The sequence below is a fragment of the Oncorhynchus keta genome, chromosome 13 (assembly GCF_023373465.1).
Source record: "Oncorhynchus keta strain PuntledgeMale-10-30-2019 chromosome 13, Oket_V2, whole genome shotgun sequence".
Taxonomy (NCBI): Eukaryota; Metazoa; Chordata; class Actinopteri; order Salmoniformes; family Salmonidae; genus Oncorhynchus; species Oncorhynchus keta.
This window is the reverse complement of record NC_068433.1, coordinates 29,339,619-29,358,952: the sequence shown is the minus strand read 5'-3', so window position 1 is coordinate 29,358,952 and position 19,334 is coordinate 29,339,619. Positions and strand designations below refer to the sequence as shown.

General features: G+C 40.6%; 2 long non-coding RNA genes across 2 annotated transcripts in view; both read right to left on the bottom strand.

The window, feature by feature from the left end:
* Positions 1 to 1,759, bottom strand: part of LOC118387992 (uncharacterized) — a 60,691-nt gene extending 58,932 nt beyond the window's left edge. The window contains exon 1 of the long non-coding RNA XR_004826492.2: positions 845 to 1,759. This is a non-coding gene — a long non-coding RNA (uncharacterized LOC118387992). The remainder of the gene's footprint in view (positions 1 to 844) is intronic.
* Positions 1,760 to 5,117: 3,358 nt separating this feature from the next.
* Positions 5,118 to 8,725, bottom strand: LOC127906776 (uncharacterized). Its single transcript, XR_008062820.1, has 2 exons — positions 8,585 to 8,725; positions 5,118 to 6,368 (listed from the first exon to the last, which is right to left on the bottom strand). It is a non-coding gene; the product is annotated as an uncharacterized LOC127906776 (long non-coding RNA).
* Positions 8,726 to 19,334: the final 10,609 nt, after the last annotated feature.

Genomic DNA, 19,334 nt, shown 5'->3' with positions numbered 1-19,334 from the left:
TTACATTCAGGCCTTACCCTGCCCAGGCCAATTGCTTTTGCCAAATTTAAGGCTCTGCCTGAAACCCAGAATCAAAAATAACTTCATTAGTATATCCATTAGCTACTCCTCTCAGTCTGTCGCTCGCTCCCCGCGCGCATCTCGCTCTGCATGCGCTCTGCTCATAGTGGTTCTGAGTCTGTGAGTATCCATAGCAATGGCTACACTTGGGCTCTTTTGCTCATTGCAGAGACATGAGAGAGCTGGTAGCTGTCACCATAAACTCAGACAAAACCCAAGGAACATTATTATGTCTGTGAAATCATCTCTCCTGTCTTATATTTGACAAGGTTGAAACCCTTCTGACTCCATGTTATGATCTTGGTAAGATATGACTGTACTGCACAGCAGAGCATGAGCAAATGGCTCGGCTTCAAAATGTTAGTGATCGATTTAGTGATAACCGAGTCCGTACCCTAGTTATTGATAAAACATTTAAAAAACAGTTCCTTCCAGACCCTAACCCTAACTGTATAATGCTGGGGCCCGTAGGGTTTGGGTCGAGTAGCAGAGCTCTAACCCTGAGACGCTTTATGACTATAGGCCCAGTTCTTTTGTCTAGTCCTTTTGTAGGCCCGCGGATCAATTCCCCTATAAATAAACAACATTGCACTTAGGGTCCCCAATAGTCTAGAGCCAGCTCTGACTGCATGTGTGGGGTTTGGATGTGGATACGCAGACCCCTCTAGCATATGCGGCCCCTTATGATCACTTTAAAATGTTTGTGGCCCCACCCCCATCAATGCTACCCATCCCTGGTCTAGTCTATGCCAGGCCAGTGTCCACATGCGTGTCCACCACTCACCCATCATGATGTCCTTGGTGACAGACTGCAGCACCACCTCCTCAAAGCGTTCTCCGCCAGAATGAACAGGGAGAAGTCCTCAAAGATCAGCTCCTGGAAGCGAGGGAGGTTCTGGTCAGGGAGGGAAGAGAAGAGATTAATTCATTCCTTTCAGTCCGGAAAACCTCCAGGAATTGATGACATATCAATTGAGTTATATCAGAGCTTTATTGATTTTCTCAAAAATCCACTATTAGCATATTTGAACTACTCCTATACAAATGATAGACTATCAGATACACAGCAAGAAGGTCTGATTTCACTATTACTGAAACAGTAAAGACCATAACTTGAAAAAATAGAACACTATGAAGCAATGAAGAAACCAGGTCTGGTCTTTATAGCAGATTTTGAAAGGCCTTTGATAAAGTATGTATATAATTTATATATACAGTATTCAGACTCCTTGACTTACGTTACAGCCTTATTCTAAAATGTATTATTGTTTTTTCTACCAAAAAATACCCCATAATGACAAAGCAAAAACATCTCTCCAGAGATGTTCGATCGGGTTCAAGTCTAGGCTCAGGCTGGACCACTCAAGGACATTCGGAGACTTCCGAAGCCACTCTTGCGTTATCTTGGCCGTGTGATTAGGGTCGTTGTCCTGTTGGAAGGTGAACATTCATTCCAGTCTGAGGTCCTGAGCGCTCTGGAGCAGGTTTTCATCAAGGATCTCTATGTACATTGCTCCATTCATCTGTTTCTCGATCCAGACTAGTCTCCCAGTCCCTGCCGCTGAAAAACATCCCCACAGCATGATGCAGCCACCACCATGTTTCACTGGTGGAAACATGGTGGAGAGGGATGGGGATGGAGCCGTACTTAGGTTATTGCATCATTAAAAGACACAACTTTTACATTACCCTGTAGTTTACCAATACATATGTCTGATAATGAAGTAGACATACTTGGTATTCATATCTCTCCAAAAATCCCTCCAAAAATAAATGAACAATATATTTCAATAGAGAGATCTTGCAATAATGGAAAGGTAAATAACTGTCTCTTTATGGAATAATCACACGGATGAACTCTTTAATCATACCACAGTTTAATGTTACTTATTTACTTATAGAACTGCCTACTCCAGACAAATCATTTTTCAAATTATATGAACAAAGATATTTCACTTTATTTGGAACAGTAAGCCAGACAAAATTAAACATGCATATTTATATAATGAAATACAAGTTTGGAGGGCAAAAATGATTTAATGTTAAAGCATTAAACCTCTCTTAACTTGTTCTCTTGTAGATTAGAAGAAATGTCTCACTCCTTGTTAAAAAATGTCCTTTATCCAGATTACAACCTCTCACTTTTGGTTCATTTAAAATGAAACCTTGTTCAAAGTATCACCGTTTCTAAAACAAGCCATAACTGGCTGCAATTCCAGTTTCATCGTTCAGAAAAGACAGAACAAATAGTACAACAACTATTATGGTTCAACTCAAATAAATATCTTTAATAGTGATATTATGAATAGGAATGGTGGAGTTATGTCACACGTGCAGTTAACAAAAATATATGGAAATATTTGCATCATAAAGGTTGCAAAATAGCTCGGAAGAGAATTCCGATGTTTCCGATTCCATGGCACACGGTTAATTAACTGATACACAAAACAACGCTTGTTTCAAAACTCAAAGTTCTTCTATTCAAATTATTATTGCCACCAACATAATGTTCTGAATATGGGGCATACAACCATCTCAGCTTTGCAGATTTGGCTGTGAAAAGACAGAATCATTAGATCACTTATTATGGTATTAACTCTGTTTCTGGTCACAGGTTCAGGGGTGGCTGAACAATCACAACATTTACCTGCAACTAATCCTACAAATAGCACTGTTGGGAGATTTGGAAAGCAATAGTCAATCAATCAAATCAAAGTTTATTTGTCACGTGTGCCGAATACAACAGGTACCTTACAGTGAAATGCTTACTTACAGGCTCTAACCAATAGTGCAAAAAAGTATTAAGGGAACAATAGATAAGTAAAGAAATAAAAACAACCGTAAAAAGACAATGAAAAACAGTAGCGAGGCTATAAAAGTAGTGAGGCTACATATAGACACCGGTTAGTCAGGCTGTATGTAGTATGCATATACGATGAACAGAGAGTAGCAGTAGCGTAAAAAGGGGTTGGCGTGTAGTGGGTGGCGGGACACAATGCAGATAGCCCGGTTAGCCAATGTGCGGGAGCACTGGTTGGTCAGGCCAATCGAGGTAGTATGTACATATGTACATGAATGTATAGTTAAAGTGAATGTGCATATATGATAAACTCCCAACAATGTAACACTCTTAGTAAAAAATATACATATTTAATTTACAATCTGTAGATACTATGCAACTAGAAAGGTTCAGACTGCATGTGAAACATTACAACACAGTTGAAACATGTATGGCACGTGGGAACCATAGGAGGGTGGTTAACGGAGATACTCAAGATGGGATGGGCTGAGAGCAGCTGAGGGGTGGGTTTAAAAGCCCATAATATATACTAGTTATGACTGAAAATACTATATATGTATTTTATTTAACCTTTATTTAACTAGACAATTCAGTTAAAGAACAAATTCATATTTACAATGAAGGCCTACCAAAAGGCAAAAGGCCTCCTGCAGGGATATAGAAATATAGGACAAAACACACATCATGACAAGAGAGACAACACTACATAAAGAGAGACCTAAGACAACAACATAGCAAGACAGCAACACATGACAACACAGCATGATAGCAACACAACAACAACATGGTAGCAACACAACATGGTAGCAGCACAAAACATGGTACAAATATTGTGCACAAACAACAGCACAAAGGGCAAGAAGTTAGACAAAAATACATACGCAAAGCAGCCACAACTGTCAATAATTGAGTCTTTGAATAAAGAGATTGAGATAAAACTGTCCAGTTTGAGTGTTTGTTGCAGCTCGTTCCAGTCGATAGCTGCAGCGAACTGAAAAGAAGAGCGCCCCATGGATGTGTGTACTTTGGGGACCTTTAACAGAATGTGACTAGCAGAACAGGGGTTGTAAGAGGATTTTATAAATAAGCATCAACCAGTTGGTCTTGCGACGGGTATAAAGAGATGACCAGTTTACAGAGGAGTATAGAGTGCAGTGATGTGTCCTATAAGGAGCATTGGTGGCAAATCTGATGGCCGAATATAATGTATACCAAATGTGTTTAAGTGCTATCTATCCAGATGTATTGTATTTCAAATAACTATTTTGCTATGCAACTACGGTGTAAAAATAAATGGCATGTATGTAGAATGTACAAGTAACAAAAAAGAAAAAGCTGTAAAAAAAAGTAATTTTCATCCTCCGAAGAGGGGTGGTGGTGGATGGGCTAATAATAAATACAATTAAAAAGGGGCGGGGGGGATTTCAGACTGTTGAGGGAATACAATGTTCATCGTCGAGTCAGATGACAGACACAACATTACCAGTTCTCTAATGACCTGCATTCATTAGAGAACCGACATTCATGACCATAATCTAATCCAGTGTAAGGTCAGCAGTCTAGTGATTGTCTATAAATAGACTACATACAGTGCCTTTAGAAAGTATTCTTGACTTATTCCACAATTTGTTGTTACACCCTGAATTCAAAACTGATTAAATAGATTTTTTCCCTCCCCCATCTACACACAATACCCCATAATGACAAAGTGAAAACATGTTTCTAGACATTTTTGCTACATTTTAGCTTTTAGATACAGAAATATCTACATTTACACAAGTATTCACACCCCTCAGTCAATACATGTTAGAATTATCTTTGGCAGCGATTACAGCTCTCAGAGTCTAGGAGCTTTGCACACCTGGATTGTACAATATTTGCACATTATTATTTTTAACATTCGTCAAGCTCTGTCAAATTGGTTGTTGATCATTGCTAGACAGCCAAATCAAATCAAATTTTATTTGTCACATACACATGGTTAGCAGATGTTAGCGAAATACTTGTGCTTCTAGTTCCGACAATGCAGTAATAACCAACAGGTAATCTAACCTAACAATTTCACATCAACTACCTCATACATACAAGTGTAAAGGGATGAAGAATATGTACATAAAAATATATGAATGAGTGATGGTACAGAACGGCATAGGCAGGATGCAGTAGATGGTATAGAGTACAGTATATACATATGATATGAGTAATGTTGTAACGGCGTTCTTCGTTTGTAGAAAGAGAGTCGGACCGAAATGCAGCGTGGTGGTTACTCATGTCTTTAATGAACAAAGATCGTGATACATGAAATAACTTATACATATACAAAAAACAACAAACGGAACGTGAAACCTATTACAGCCTATCTGGTGAAACTACACAGAGACAGGAACAATCACCCACGAAATACAAAGCGAAACCAGGCTACCTAAATACGGTTCCCAATCAGAGACAACGAGAATCACCTGACTCTGATTGAGAACCGCCTCAGGCAGCCAAGCCTATACAACACCCCTAATCAGCCGCGATCCCAAATACTACAAACCCCAATACGAACATACAATATAACATAAACCCATGTCACACCCTGGCCTGATCAAATATATAATGAAAACACAAAATGTGATTGACTGTAGACCCTGCCACATACCTCTTGTGTCTAAGCCGTTTAATTGCGACTCTACAGGGAGAAACAATATGGAGTCTTGGTCAGCTTTTCTGAAAGGAGGGCCTTATATGCATTGTGGAAGTTAGAATAACAATGATCCAGGGTTTTACCAGCTCTGGTAGCACAATTGATACGCTGACAGAATTTAGGGAGTCTTGTTTTCAGATTAGCCTTGTTAAAATCCCCAGCTACAATGAATGTAGCCTCAGGATATGTGGTTCCCAGTTTACATAGAGTCAAATAAAGTTTGTTCAGGGCCGTCGATGTGTCTGCTTGGGGGGGAATATATGCGGCTGTGATTATAATCGAAGAGAATTCTCTTGGTATATAATGCGGTCGACATTTGATTGTGAGGAATTCTAAGTCAGGTGAACAGAAGGACTTGAGTTCCTGTATGTTGTTATGATCACACCACATATCGTTAATCATAAGGCATACCCCCCCGCCCCTCTTCTTACCAGAAAGATGCTTGTTTCTGTCGGCGCGATGCGTGAAGAAACCAGCTGGGTGTACCAACTCCGATAGCGTGTCTCGAGTGAGCTATGTTTCCATGTTAAAGTCTCTTATGTCTCTCTGGAATTCTACCCTTGCTCGGATTTCATCAACCTTGTTGTCAAGAGACTGGACATTGGCGAGTAGTATGCTCGGGAGCGGTGCGTGATGTGCCCGTCTCCGGAGCCTGACCAGGAGACCGCTTCGTCTGCCCCTTTTACGGCATCGTTGTTTTGGTTCGCCGGCTGGGATCCGATCCAGTGTCCTGGGTGGTGGGCAAAACAGAGGATCCTGTCACGGACGTCGTCGTGGAAATGACCGGACCAAGGTGCAGTGTGGTTAGCGTACATTTTCCTTTATTTATTTAAATGTTGCCAACAAAACAAGAAACAAAGAAACAACTGTGAAGCTTACAAGGGCTATAGTGCCACTAACAAAGATAACTAACAACAAAATACAAAGTAAAAAAGGCTGCCTAAGTATGATTCTCAATCAGAGACAACGATAGACAGCTGTCCCTGATTGAGAACCATACCCGGCCAAAATATAGAAACAGAAAATATAGAAATAAAGAAACTAGAATTCCCACCCTAGTCACACCTTGGCCTACCCAAAATAGAGAATTAAAGCCTCTCTATGGCCAGGGCGTGACAGTACCCCCAAAGGTGCAGACTCCGGCCGCAAAACCTGACTTTACAGGGGAGGGGCCGGGTGGGCATCCCTTACGGCCGCTACTCTGGTGCGCGACGGAGACCCCCTCCGCCTCTACATGCTGTAATTATGGTTGTGAGTGTAAATTTTGCCATAACAAAAGGAACAACTCTTGGGTGAAGATAAAATGTCTGTTACATCCCAGGCCTGTTCTAATAGGCCACTCATTCAGTGCTCTGTGCTACCTTCCTGGCTCAAGAATACAAACATTGAGGATGTATTTCACTGTATTTAATGGATACATTTTCTCCAGACTCAATATTATTTCCCTTGTATCTTGCCCTTCACATAAATGGCGAGACAGTATGGTATGGCTGTGGGACTTTTAACTTGTTTTCATTCAGTTCCTCACCCAGAGCTATATAACTCAGTGATTATATAGTAGGTGCTAAACTTGTATGCATTTCTGTTTTCTACAACCACCCACACGGTCACTCTCCCACGTTTCCTCACCTCCAGTAGTGTAAGGCACCACCTAAATATATCTCTGTCCAATTAGACAGGTTATGTGTCTGACTTCCTCTGAGTCTGCCATTCTGGCAGTCTGCTAATCCACCATTGGGGACTGTCAGACCTGCCAACTTAATATGCATTATTGATTTACCCAGAAGTAAGAATACCCTCATTGAGAAATGAAATTGAAATTATGATCACCCACCTCCCCCAATTCCCTGGGAAGGTGGGAAGTCAATTGCTGCGACAACATCACTGGCCCAGCTCAATTTGGCCCACCAGCAGATCCAAAATTACAACCCCAATGTAATTTGCAGCTTTATCATTAGCTTGACTGACTCCTGGCTCCTGTTCAGACTCAGTCTCTCGCTCCGCCGGTGGGTAGGGGCTTTGCAATTAGAATTAGCTGACTGATTAACGCCTGGACTGGATACCTTCCCATGGGTAGGTAAACTGTGTAGTCCAAAAACGATAGAATTACACACCAAACAGTGCAGGTACTAACAAGTATCACTGGGGAGAGCTCAACATTCTTTTAAGTTGTTAATTTATAAATAGAATGTCTACACTATGGTTGTTCAGAGTGTTAGAGTACTACAGCTGTGGATTTAGGAAATAAACTATTTAATTAATCTTCTTCATCCGAGGTGGGACATAAGGCTGCAACGATCTTCTACCAATCTGCTAGTCTGTTTTTGGCCACATCTTGCACTCCCATGAGAGACCCATCTGCTCTAGTCATGAATGTTAAATAGATTCAGAAAAAAATAAACAAATGTTGAATAAAATTACATTTGAACTTACTCTGACAAATGTATATGTGGTTGGTCTTTCAGCTGGTCAAAATTTGAGACACAATATTCACAGGAAAGTATTATTTAACCTGTGTGTGGCAAACAAGATGTTTTTTTCTCATGACATAAGGCACATGCACGGAAGTACATACATACTAACCAAAGCCTGGCAGTGTGTTTACATGGTTTTAATGTGCCAGGTGATATAAATGTCAATGACTGGCAGTGTGTTTACATGGTTTTAATGTGCCAGGTGATATAAATGTCAATGACTCTACCGGCACCCTAAAAGTTGGGTAAATAATGCTTTCTTGTGGATACTGTCTCAAATTTCAAGCAGCTGAATGACCAACCCCACGGACAATCGGCAGAGTAAATTCAAACAGAATTATATTCAACATTCGTGACAGTTAAGCTTTGCGTGGCCATGCCTACACAAGGGAAGGCATCGCTTCATTCGTGACTATATCCCCTCCAGCTCAGCCACCACTTTCTGTTAGGAAAGAAAGCATGCAGGAAAAAGCGTGCAAGAAGACAAAGAAGAAGGACATGACATTTAGATTTGTGCATGGAAAGGGTATATTCAGCAGTTTTAGAACACTACACACTGACCTTGCATACGTGATGCTTTGTGTTTGTTTCTCTGTGTTATTTCATTAGTCCTGGCTTTTTCCATGGCAGCACAGCTCAACTACCCTGTCGACTTTGTCCCTTCAAATCATACATCTCAGCCAACTTTGTCCTTGACTGTGCTTTGTCATTATGTGTGTGTGCCTGCACAGATGCCTTATATTCCTTGTATTCACAATAAAAGTCATATTATGTATACAGTGCCTTGCGAAAGTATTCGGCCCCCTTGAACTTTGCGACCTTTTGCCACATTTCAGGCTTCAAACATAAAGATATAAAATTGTATATTTTTGTGAAGAATCAACAACAAGTGGGACACAATCATGAAGTGGAACGACATTTATTGGATATTTCAAACTTTTTTAACAAATCAAAAACTGAAAAATTGGGCGTGGAAAATTATTCAGCCCCTTTACTTTCAGTGCAGCAAACTCCAGAAGTTCAGTGAGGATCTCTGAATGATCCAATGTTGACCTAAATGACTAATGATGATAAATACAATCCACCTGTGTGTAATCATGTCTCCGTATAAATGCACCTGCACTGTGATAGTCTCAGAGGTCCGTTAAAAGCGCAGAGAGCATCATGAAGAACAAGGAACACGCCAGGCAGGTCCGAGATACTGTTGTGAAGAAGTTTAAAGCCGGATTTGGATACAAAAAGATTTCCCAAGCTTTAAACATCCCAAGGAGCACTGTGCAAGCGATAATATTGAAATGGAAGGAGTATCAGACCACTGCAAATCTACCAAGACCTGGCCGTCCCTCTAAACTTTCAGCTCATACAAGGAGAAGACTGATCAGAGATGCAGCCAAGAGGCCCATGATCACTCTGGATGAACTGCAGAGATCTACAGCTGAGGTGGGAGACTCTGTCCATAGGACAACAATCAGTCGTATAGTGCACAAATCTGGCATTTATGGAAGAGTGGCAAGAAGAAAGCCATTTCTTAAAGATATCCATAAAAAGTGTCGTTTAAAGTTTGCCACAAGCCACCTGGGAGACACACCAAACATGTGGAAGAAGGTGCTCTGGTCAGATGAAACCAAAATTTAACTTTTTGGCAACAATGCAAAACGTTATGTTTGGCGTAAAAGCTACACCCTGAACACACCATCCCCACTGTCAAACATGGTGGTGGCAGCATCATGGTTTGGGCCTGCTTTTCTTCAGCAGGGACAGGGAAGATGGTTAAAATTGATGGGAAGATGGATGGAGCCAAATACAGGACCATTCTGGAAGAAAACCTGATGGAGTCTGCAAAAGACCTGAGACTGGGACGGAGATTTGTCTTCCAACAAGACAATGATCCAAAACATAAAGCAAGATCTACAATGGAATGGTTCAAAAATAAACATATCCAGGTGTTAGAATGGCCAAGTCAAAGTCCAGACCTGAATCCAATCGAAAATCTGTGGAAAGAACTGAAAACTGCTGTTCACAAATGCTCTCCATCCAACCTCACTGAGCTCGAGCTGTTTTGCAAGGAGGAATGGGAAAAAATTTCAGTCTTTCGATGTGCAAAACTGATAGAGACATACCCCAAGCGACTTACAGCTGTAATCGCAGCAAAAGGTGGCGCTACAAAGTATTAACTTAAGGGGGCTGAATAATTTTGCAAGCCTAATTTTTCAGTTTTTTATTTGTTAAAAAAGTTTGAAATATCCAATAAATGTCGTTCCACTTCATGATTGTGTCCCACTTGTTGTTGATTCTTCACAGAAAATACAGTTTTATATCTTTATGTTTGAAGCCTGAAATGTGGCAAAAGGTCGCAAAGTTCAAGGGGGCCGAATACTTTCGCAAGGCACTGTATGTATTATGTCTTCAAGGTTAACATGAAGTTTATAAGGGCTCTGAATAAGAGCTCTGAATGAACAATGGTATCTGATTAAACCTTTCCTTTGAAGTTCTTACAGGCACCAGGGCGACCTTGGCTAGAGTAAGTGCCTGGTGAACACAGCCTTCCTTTGTATTTAATCAATAACTCCCTTTATTAGCTGAGCCCTGAGGGGATGGACTAAGGAAGATGAGTTGGAAAAAATCCTCAGCATTTACAGTAAACACTCCTTGACTCCTTGACTGGAGGGCAGGTATATGGTGTAAACGCAAAGGTTTGGTTGAGTCAGAGTTGAGTGCTCTGGAATAGCAGCAGGCAATGCCGTTGTTTATGTGAAAGCTTCCTTAGTAAAAAACAAATATTAGATGACTATGAATGTTTCACATGACTGTTGTCTGTTTTTTATTACAATATGTTGTCGACAGATGTTAGTCTTTTATCGGCCTGGAAAGAAGTTCTCAGAGAGCAGAGAGCAGTTGAGGAAACAATTATTTGAGCATGTTCCAAAGGACCAAAGCACTAATCTAAATGTAGGCCTAACACATTCATATTAGGCTGCATTTAGAGATTCAGACAAATTCTGATATATCTTCCACTAATTAGTCTTTTGACCAATCACATTTGGTATTTTCCAATCAGATCTTGTGTTATGAGAAACTGTAAGAGTCCTCTGTGTGTGTTAACACCTGTTTTGAGTGTTGTGCCCTTCAGACACTATCAGAAGGTGGAAACCTCCTCAGACTCCTCCTGTCCAGGCCCCACCTGGCTATCTGAGGTTCTGAGAATACAACTGTTTTTCTGAGAACACAAGGCTGCCGCAGGCCTGATGAAAACAGCCAACTGTCAGAAGATGCTTAGACTCTTTCACCTTGTTATGACCCGAAACTTGTGATGAAAGGTCTAGTTTCGGTCAAACCCCCTTCTGAGCTTTTACTTGCTGACAAGATGGTTTCTGCTGTCAGGGGAGGTTAGATGTATTAAAATGTTGTTGCCAGGGAAAGTCACGCAAGGACTGGGGAGGCTATATGAGTTACAGGATGTCTTAGACATTTTGCAGAACCTGGGGAGGGCTATCACATACTGTACACTGTACCAACTTCTGCCTACAATTGTATTACTAATTAATACTTATTAAACAAAGTGTTTCCTTTCCATTACTAATGTGAGTTTGATAATTATATAGTTGAAGAAATTGACCAACAAAACGCAGCCTAACTTTTTGCAAATTATGATTTTGGGACTTGCAATTCGAAGGGAATGCTGCCGATACGCGCTCCAACCAAAGGTGCAGAATTTGAGAAGAAAATTAAGTGACGAGGAAATTCAGCAACTTTTGCAGACAGTGGAAGTTGGTGCCAAACGCGTTTCGGTCATAGAAATCGAATCCATGGATTCTATATGGTTTCGGCCCCTTCCTTAATAGGGGTTTACGGATTGGATAATGGAGGTTTTAATATATTTAAAAATGCCCTCCAAGGGATCAGGAAGGTCTGATGAATGCCAGATCTTACAACACCTGGATAGGTATTTTAATTATTGATAGGTACTGGGTATTGTAACTTCAGTTACATGAGTGGATATCCGAACCATAGGGGTGCTTCGCTCCTATTGATTTACCCTGCTGCTGGTGCCTCTTCACCCGAGAAAATTAAATATGCATGCAACTTCAGCCTATGAGAATACAGGTGCCCTACAGTGGGGCAAAAAAGTATTTAGTCAGCCACCAATTGTGCAAGTTCTCCCACTTAAAAAGATGAGAGAGGCCTGTAATTTTCATCATAGATACACTTCAACTATGACAGACAAAATGAGAAAAAAACAACAGATTTCTGGCTCTCACAGACCTGTAACTTCTTCTTTAAGAGGCTCCCCTGTCCTCCACTCGTTACCTGTATTAATGGCACCTGTTTGAACTTGTTATCAGTATAAAAGACACCTGTCCACAACCTCAAACAGTCACACTCCAAACTCAACTATGGCCAAGACCAAAGAGCTGTCAAAGGACCCCAGAAACAAAAGGTAAGTCCACAAGGTGGTAGGTACAGCGGGAAAAAGCCTCAAAAGATAATAAAAAAGAATAAACGAGAACAAAAACAGAGTACCACAAGAGAGTCCAACTGGAGCAACAAATGTTCACAGCATCGCTGGGGCTGGGTTCGAACATTCAAGCACAGAGCAAAGAACTGAGGAAAACGAAGGGTTTAAATACATTCAAGGGAAACGAGGCAGAGGTGCAAATAATAACTGTAAACAAGGGAAAACAAAAGGGTCAAAAAGCACAATGGGGGCATCTAGTGGCCAAAACCGGAACAATCCTGGCCAAATCCTGACAAAATGTATTTATAACACCCATCTTACATCAGCTGATGTCACAAAGTCCTGTACAGAAATCCAGCCTAAAACCCCAAACAGCAGGCAATGCAGGTGTAGAAGCACGGTGGCTAGGAAAAACTCCCTAGAAAGGCTAGAACCTAGGAAGAAACCTAGAGAGGAACCAGGCTATGACTGGTGGCCAGTCCTCTTCTGGCTGTGCCAGGTGGAGATTATAACAGAGCATGGCCAAGATGTTCAAATGTTCATAAATGACCAGCAGGGTCAAATAATAATAATTACAGTAGTTGTCGAGGGTGCAACAAGTCAGCACCTCAGGAGTAAATGTCAGTTTGCTTGTCAAAGCCAATCGTGATTGCGAATAGTTATTGAATTCCTAACCATACCACGTGGAGCATTGGCTACACGGCTGGAAATGGTTGAACTCTGAGACTATCTATCCCTACAGAATAAGAGCAAATCTTAGATACTAATTACTAGTCTGCAGCGAGAAATGATGTAAACCTGGGATGCGACAACCGACAACCGCTGAAACATCTATTCAATGAGAACCTTTCTGAATGGTACTCTGAAGTACCATTCTAACAACGAAGGACTTTGAATTTCAGGGAAACAGAAAGAGAGAGAGAGACTCGGATGAACTCTCCTTCAGACGGACTGACAATTCCAACAGAAATCACGATGACACATGGGCGTAAATATGTATTTATTGCAATTATTCCCGAATGAGTGAGCATTCATGTGCAAAGGATTAGCATTTAAGTTAATATAATTATCAACCATGTATAGTGCTCCCTTTTGTCTTTCTTTCTCAGTCCACACCCACTTCCCTTTGTCCACCAAGCCTTCATATCGATTTAGCCCACTAGGGAATCTTCCCGGTCATTTGTTAGTAACATATCTAGTGTTTGTTTATGCATTTCTGTGATTATTTAGTTAGTTAGTAAATCAATTATTAAGACAATTATGGATGATTTATAGTAAAGGCTGGATTTGTGCAAGCAATAATTTATGACGTTTGGAATGAAACTGACGTGAGGTAAAGAATAATTAGTTAATAGAAGACTAATTGATCAGATATAAAACATTTGAAGAGCTATGTTAGGAAATTATAACTTTGTGATCCTTGGTGCCCCACTTCCTAGTTAATTACACTTACCTGATTATTTTAAGAGGTGAAAATATACCAAATTATTAAGGTTAAGCACATGGGATACTAAGCTTAGTATTACTTTCTTATCTACAGTATACATATCTCCCTGGCATATTATGGCGCAGCATTCAAGACATTTTTACACTCACTTTGTTGTGCTGTGCTAACTTGAAGAGGAAGTTGGTGCAGCGGTACTTTGTGGGCAAATTTTGTCATCAATGTTTGGCATTCTCTGGGTTTATGGTGCTTTCAAGACATTTGGGAACTTTAAAAAAAAGGTTGAATCATGATGACGTCAGTAATTTTCAGGTCGTAGCTTTAGAAAGCGTCCAGAGTTCCCGATTTACAATTCCGAGTTGGATGAAAATTCTAAACGTATTTACCAGTCGTAGCTCGTTTTTCCGGAGTTCCTGTCACGCCTTGGTCTTAGTATTTTGTGTTTTCTTTATTATTTGTTCAGGCCAGGGTGTGACATGGGTTTTGTTGTATTTCGTATTGGGGTGTTGTGGTTATTGGGATTGCGGCTGAGTAGGGGTGTTGTATGGGCTTGGCTGCCTGTGGCGGTTCTCAATCAGAGTCAGGTGATTCTCGTTGTCTCTGATTGGGAACCGTATTTAGGTAGCCTGGGTTTCGCTTTGTATTTCGTGGGTGATTGTTCCTGTCTCTGTGTAGTGTTCACCAGATAGGCTGTAATTAGTTTTCACGTTCCGTTTGTTGTTTTGTATTTGTATCAGTTATTTCATGTATCGCGATTCTTTCATTAAAGAACATGAGTAACAACCACGCTGCATTTCGGTCCAACTTTCTTTCAACAAACGAAGAACGCCGTTACAGTTCCCTGTTGTCTTGAAATCGCTAAAGTTAGATTTTCCAGTTCCAAGTTAGCAGTTGTTTTAAGCACGACACAAATCATTCTTCATTAACAGCATGGCCAATGTTGAATGTTTATCTCAGACTTGGGACTCTACTGAATAGCAGGCTAATGATTGCTTTGCAATGCTTGCAGTTAGCCACAAATTGTTAAATTTGCGATTTTCAATTTGCTGTGTAATGTTTATGTCCAATGGCCAATGAGCAACCATATGTTTTATCTATAATTTCTCTGCATTATTTCTCTTAATATGACAAGGATTAAAAATAATTTGCCAGTAGATTGTCGGAGTTGATTCATGATGATGACTGCAAGCTAAGATTTTGAAAGTATGATGTTGACATGATCAGTCCAATCAAAGCTACTGTAGATAACATAATTTGACATAATTTTATCTGTTTCCAATGACCTTGAGCCTTGTAATGTAACTCTATGTCAGCACCCAAGGTGCTTGAATTGTTGAGCTCTACCCTTAGACTTTGAGGTGACGTAGTGTCCCCATGAGTGACAGAACACTGAGCCGATCACAGCACAACACTACATATTTTCTGCTGGCTTGCCCCACCACAGAAAACACTGAGCTATGCTGAAACCACTGTATTTTGGAGGTCCCTTATGCAAGAAAACAAAAAAGAGACCATGTTTGTTTGCGGCTTTATTAACTCAATGATATATATATATATATATATATACTGTACATATATAACAACTTATGTCCCTTCTAGAATCACAGTGTTTCTTTGATTCTATCTCTCCCCTGATCCCTCTTCTGCTCCTGCTGTATGTGTGCTAGGGTAGCAGGCGGCAGGGTAGTCTACTGATTACAGCGTTGGACTAGTAACCGGAAGTTTGCAAGTTCAAATCCCCGAGATGACAAGGTACAAATCTGTCGTTCTGCCCCTGAACAGGCAGTTAACCCACTGTTCCTAGGCCATCATTGAAAATAAGAATTTGTTCTTAACTGACTTGCCTAGTTAAATAAAGGTTCAATAAAATATTGCCACACAGCAAGCAGCTCCGGGTACAAGAATGCTTGGAGGAGAAAGACAACACATTGTGCAGTGTTTCAAGGATGCAGATCTAATGAAGAGAATCTCCTGCGTTAACACATACCAACACACAATAGAAACCATGGAAACTACTGAACCTGCTGCTTTATCTCTGGAGTCACGACACATTCACAAATGCATTCACACACCTTTGGTATTTGGCTGGATACAAGCACGGATCTGCATACTACATGTGCTTACCTTTGTGTTTCTGTCTTACCTCTATTACATGACTGAGGAGGACCAGGCCAACTGATATCAAGGAATGTCAAGTCACATGCAGCAGAAAAGAAGCGAGGAGAGAGTATTTTGAAAAAGAGTTGATGGTTGCCACAGTCAGAGGTAGGAAAATTTGAAAAAGCATGGGAATCCCTCCTCGATCATAATTGTACATCTGAACTGTTACAACATACCAACTGTACATTGCCTTCCAATTCTTATTACGTAAATGTAGAAAAATGCAGAATAAAAATACCATCAATAAGGGGTAGGTTTCATTATCGTGTTTTCTTTTTTGTCAAAATACTGCCTATAAGCTTGATCAGAGAGTGAAAATAACAACACAAGTGCTAATTCATGTTGTCCTGGTAACCACTGACTCATATCATGCTCAAGCATGAGACACAATGTTTTCTGGTTGAGTGCATGTTGCACATTTGTGTAAGCCTGTGGTCACATGCATTGGAGAGGTACAAAGGTAAACTGCTCTCTCATCTCCTCTCCTTTATTCCTGACAGTGACTGTAGCTTTCGGGCTGGCGGATGAGGATTCACATTTGTTCCCAATAAGAAGACGTCACTGCTCTCTGCAAATTTGGTGCAGTTATGCTTGAGGTCATGGTGGGCTGTGAGGGGACAAGGAACGGGTTGTTGTGGAGACATTCATGCCTACAACAATACGTCATGGTCATGTTCAGCAGGCATGTCATGGGAAATCATTTTAAACGGAATGAGGTACTCCGTTTCCTGCCTTTTGAGAGGGACACCATGCTCTCTGTTTCCCTTTCTCCCTGCAGCAAGACAGAAGCTCTCCAAGGTGAGTCATTAAGAAGCTGTGAGGTGTATCCAAATTTGGTTTTGCATGTGTGTAAGGGAAGGCCCTCTCCTTTGGCTTGGGTTAACAGGACAGTTAGGCTCAGCACAGCTCTCCTCAAAGACAGAGTTTCCCAACCCTGGTCCTCGAGTACGCTCAACAGTACATATTTTTGTTAGAGCCCTGGACAGACTCACCTCATTCGGCTTATTGAGGGCTTGATGATTAGATGACAAGTGTTCTTGTCCAGGGTTACATAAAACATGTTTACTGTTGGGGATACTCGAGGAACAGGGTTGCTTAAAGACACCTTTTTTAAAGCCCAAAAATATTGGTATCAGTTTAAAATATGATTATATTTCACATTGCTCAACTAATTCTATTCTAGGCTAAAGAGTCACATGATATAATGGCATTATTCAGCTAGAAAGTAGAACATGGAAATGTTCCAGATCACTAATAGAGTGAATGTATAGACTGATGTTTGCTCTCTTACCAGGTACAATAGGCAAAACCCTGCTGTAAGGTACCCTAGCAGCTGCCTAAAGTTAATGGGAACGTCCTAGAGAGAACCTTCACTGGTTTAAAGAAACGATTCTCCCATCTGAGCCTGGAGATACGATCATCCTCATGGTAAAAGCCATGTTAGGCTGATGGGTCACTGCCAATTGTGTGTCACACAGACCCATGCTGTGTGTGTGTGTGTGTGTGTGTGTGTGTGTGTGTGTGTGTGTGTGTGTGTGTGTGTGTGTGTGTGTGTGTGTGTGTGTGTGTGTGTGTGTGTGTGTGTGTGTGTGTGTGTGTGTATATGAATGAGAGCAGCATTTCAACATTTCAATCAATCAAAGTTAGGACCCAGAATGAAAATTCCCAGAAATTGTGAGACCACGTTTCCATCTAGTGTTGACTTTGCGGTCGTGAAAAAGTGCTGACTACAGTACATACACCAGACACCTTTCATTTCTAAGTATTCTAGCTATTTTAAGGACCCATACCCATGTCCAACTCTCCACAACAAGAAAAGGAACCATTATATTCAGATTATGCCAAGGAGCATCTGAGTACTGATAAAAAATGATATCAAACCTTTGTGAAAGACTTCCGTATCATGATGTATCCTGTGGTCTTTGTAGTCTAATCTGTATAATTCCCCCAGTGAGCTAAGCAGTATTAACCCCCTTAACCATGTTAATCATCATCGAGGGATGTTTGTGATGACTAATAACGGTGAGTGATTTTTGATTTGATTTGAGTGGCTGGAAGGAGGACAGCAGCAGAGCGGAGGGATGGAGAGGGGTACTTAGTATTGGCTGATAAAAGCTGGCCTAGGTCCAGCGGCTCCTCCTGTCATTGTAGTGCTGTGTACAATAATCTCCATGCTCTCTCTCTCTCTCTAACACTAATTCTTAACCCTAAACACCCTAGAAATAGCATTTGCCCCTGTGGGGACTAACAAAATGTCCCCTAATAGGTCAGATTTTTGTTATTTTTGTTATTTTATTATTAAACACGTCCACACACACACACAGACACACACACTCTTTTTTACGCTACTGCTACTCTCTGTTCATCATATATGCATAGTCACTTTAACCATATCTACATACTACCACAATCAGCCTGACTAACCGGTGTCTGTATGTAGCCTCACTACTTTTATAGCATCGCTACTGTAAACAGACAGTCTTTTTACTGTTGTTTTATTTCTTTACTGACCTATTGTTCACCCAACACCTTTTTGCACTATTGTTTAGAGCCTGTACGTAAGCAATTCACGGTCTACACCTGTTCTATTCGGCGCACGTGACAAATAAACTTTGATTTGATTTGAATTGATACTCAGTCAGTCAGTCTGTGGTGAAAGCCAGAGAGCTCTAGATGTGTGGCAGCAGCACTGTTAAACTATTGACATCAGGTAATTGGATTTATACCTAATCTAGGGATGAAGCTGTATTGTTTTTTATTATGAATAAAGTGTATATGTGTGTGAGCATGAGTCTGTGTTTTTGATTATACAAAGTCTATATTTGTGAATGTGTGTGTTTACAGCATACTGATTGTGTGTGTCTTTGTGATATACGATGTGTGTGCCAGACTGCCAGGACATGTTGTGAGGTCACAGGTCAAGTTTTTATTTTTTTATTTTACCTTTATTTAACCAGGTAGGCAAGTTGAGAACAAGTTCTCATTTACAATTGCGACCTGGCCAAGATAAAGCAAAGCAGTTCGACAGATACAACGACACAGAGTTACACATGGAGTAAAACAAACAGTCAATAATACAGTATAAACAAGTCTATATACAATGTGAGCAATGAGGTGAGAAGGGAGGTAAAGGCAAAAAAGGCCATGGTGGCAAAGTAAATACAATATAGCAAGTAAAACACTGGAATGGTAGTTTTGCAATGGAAGAATGTGCAAAGTAGAAATAAAAATAATGGGGTGCAAAGGAAATA